The sequence below is a fragment of the Nannospalax galili genome, unplaced genomic scaffold (genome assembly GCF_000622305.1).
Source record: "Nannospalax galili isolate Female #2095 unplaced genomic scaffold, S.galili_v1.0 scaffold1359, whole genome shotgun sequence".
Taxonomy (NCBI): Eukaryota; Metazoa; Chordata; class Mammalia; order Rodentia; family Spalacidae; genus Nannospalax; species Nannospalax galili.
The window spans coordinates 377,981-380,913 of NW_008342089.1; the positions used below are offsets into that span (position 1 = coordinate 377,981).

The window sequence follows — 2,933 nt, forward strand, 5'->3', positions numbered from 1 at the left end:
TTTGTCTAATGCCTCCTCTCCACAGCCAGCAGGGTACCAGCAGAGTGGGGAGCTGGTGCCTCCTGCCAGCTGCCTGTAGGAACGAATGTTGCAGTTCCTGCCACTGCAGACTGGATGGAGGCCAAAGCAGAGGAGCAGGCAACAGAGGGGCCTTAGACCCACCTTGAAGTTCCAGATGTCATTCATTTGCTGACAGAGGTTGAGGTTGAGCTCAGCAACCAGCAACCCATCCCGATTACGTGAGAGTCCAGGAGTTCGGCTGCCATCAGGAGCTGACACATAGCTTGAGCCATAAAAGTAGCCGAAGTCACAGTGTGCTTAAGAGGCAAAGACAAGCAGCCATGAGCTTGTACATGGTGTGGGTTCTGCAAAGGGGCAGGCTTAATGGAGGGAAAAGTGGGCCAAGGCATCCATACCACCTCCCCAGTGTCTGCCATAGGCTGAGGGCCAAAGGACCTGTCTCCCTCCTCAGGCCTGAAGGTCCTCCATGAGGTTGGACCTACATCACTTGCTGCCCTTAAGAACATCTCTAAATGTCACCTTTTAGAGGTGTTAGCTCTTTCCTCTCGACACCAGCAGCTCAAAGCCCTAGGGAGTCACAGGCTCTAGGGGCTTCCTGTGTGACCCACTTCCTGTGGTAGCCCCACTTGGGAAAATGCAAAAACTGCCTTGCTTGTCTTGCCAGCTCACCCCTTCTCCATGCCTCAGGCCCTTCACCAGTGCAGAGTGCTAAGAGCTCCCAAGGTGAATGAGGATGCCCATCTAACACAACACAGGCTCAGAGCCCCCTTTCACCACATCTTCTGTTTGTCCATTGTAAGGAAACAAACTGCAATTGGGGTGCCACCAGGTGCTTCACCTGGAGGGAATCTGGAAAACAGTTCTGTTCACCCTCCTATAGCTTTCTGGGGGTAACCTACCAAGCCAGGTAAGATACCTCTTGGCAGCCCTTTCCTCTCACATCCTTGGCCAGAGTCATGGGACCCTGAGGTGGGGATTTCTAGCAGGTGTGTTGGTAGCCGCCCTCAGACCACAACGTACTGCTTACTCCAGACCGATGGCAATCTGTGCTGACTCAGGGGCATTGGTACAGCTGGGCAGATAGGGAGGAAGAAGGAAGATGGGAGCCTGTGTGTAGGTCCTCTGCCCCTTCTAGGGAGCTCACAAAGGGTCCCCCTTATCTCTATGGTCCATTTTCACAGTAGTCCTGAGGAGGCAGAGAGACCAGTCCCATTCCCATTTGATCCCCAGTTGGAGAAAAAGGTGGTCACCAGTGAGTGACCCCAGCCACCGTGGAACTCCCACAAAGCAAAAAGCAAACAGAGGAGAGTCGGTGCTCCCTTCTGAAGTGCTAAACATACAGACAGGCTGTGGGTCAGACCCTGCCCAGAGGAAGTAGATGGAGAAGGCGAAGATGAGGCTGACCAAGAGGAAAGTTCAGGAACATACCTTTCTTTCCATCTCCTGAGGTAAACTCATTGGGGAAGTGCTCCTGTGAATAAGAGCAAGGTTAAGAGGAACCTCTAGGTGGCAGCACCAGGACGTTCAGGACATCCACTTAGCAGACCAAGAGAGCAAGCTGACCAAGGAGGAACGCAGTGAGGTGGAAGGGTCTGTCCTTACTGGGCAACCAGCAAGCATTTGTCAAGTGTCCTGCCTTGGGAAGCCAGCAGGGCACTCGACAGTCAAGGTAAAGGCCTGGATTCTGCATCTGGGTTTATAATCCCGGAGGAAGGAAGTCATGTGGCTCCTACAGTGCTCAGGGTTGGACAGTGCATGTGAGGAGGTCAGCCTGCCTACAGAAATAAGATGCCTCCTTGAATAATTAAACAAGTGTGTTTCCTTATGCTGCTAGAAATCAGATAGACTTAGTGGGGAAACTCTGGTTATCTTAGACTGATCAGATGCTCTGATAAGAGCTTGATTGATGATTAGCCACGGGTGGTGGCACTTGCCTGTAATCCCAGCACTCGGAGGCAGAGGCACGCAGATCTATATGAGTTCAAGGCCAACCTGGTCTACATAGTGAGTTCCAGGCCAGCTGGAGCTACAGGGAGACCCTATCTCAAAAAGACAAAAAAATGTTTGATGATTAAAGAAAATCAGGGCTAGGTGTGGTGGCACATGCCTTTAATCCCAGCACCTGGGAGGCAGAGGCAAGCCTGTGAGTTCAAGGCCAGCCTGGTCTACATAGCAAATTCCAGGCCATCTGAGGCTACAGGGATATAGGGAGACCCTGATTCAAAAAAAAAAAAAAAAAAAAGAAAAAAATCAGGAAAATCTGTACTTGGGAGGTTTAATAGCTATTCTGGCTACATAGGTAAAAATATTGGTCAAAAAAACAAATGTCATAAATCCCAGAGAAACAAAGATAACAAGAATTCTTTCTTTTAAAAAAATATTTTATTTATTTGTTTATTTTTCATTACAGCTTTAACATATTCAGTAACAATTTCCAGAGCAAGGATGCATCTCTTTCAAAAGTGGCTATAAATTTTTAGGTTCACAGTGTTGAATTAATACAGTTATACATGATACACATAAAAATTTTAAGAAAATAATAAGTAAACTTTTTTTGGTTTGTTGAAGTCACATGTCCCTGTATCCCCAGGTGGCCTAGAACTTGTTATATAAATCAGGCTGGCTTCCGTCTCACAGAGATCTGCCTGCCTCTGCCTCCTGAGTGCTGGAATTAAAGGCACGTGCCGCCATGCCTGGTTAAATTATTTATTTTTATTTTATGTGTATGAGTGTTTCACCTGAATGTCTGTAAGTGCACTTGTGTCATGTGGTACCTGCAGAGGCCAGAGGAAGATGTTAAATTCTCTGGAACTGGTGTTTTAGGAGATTATTAACCACCATGTGGGTGCTAGGGTCCTCTACAAGAGCAGCCAGTGCTCTTAATTGCTAAACCATCTCTTCTTCCTCCCAAA

General features: G+C 48.1%; 1 long non-coding RNA gene across 1 annotated transcript in view; it reads right to left on the reverse strand.

The window, feature by feature from the left end:
* LOC115071224 overlaps positions 1 to 1,553 on the reverse strand; it is a 2,640-nt gene extending 1,087 nt beyond the window's left edge. Inside the window, exons 1-2 of the long non-coding RNA XR_003850326.1 lie at positions 1,450 to 1,553; positions 163 to 317 (exon numbers count right to left, since the gene is read on the reverse strand). This is a non-coding gene — a long non-coding RNA (uncharacterized LOC115071224). The remainder of the gene's footprint in view (positions 1 to 162; positions 318 to 1,449) is intronic.
* Between the last annotated feature and the right edge of the window lie 1,380 nt (positions 1,554 to 2,933).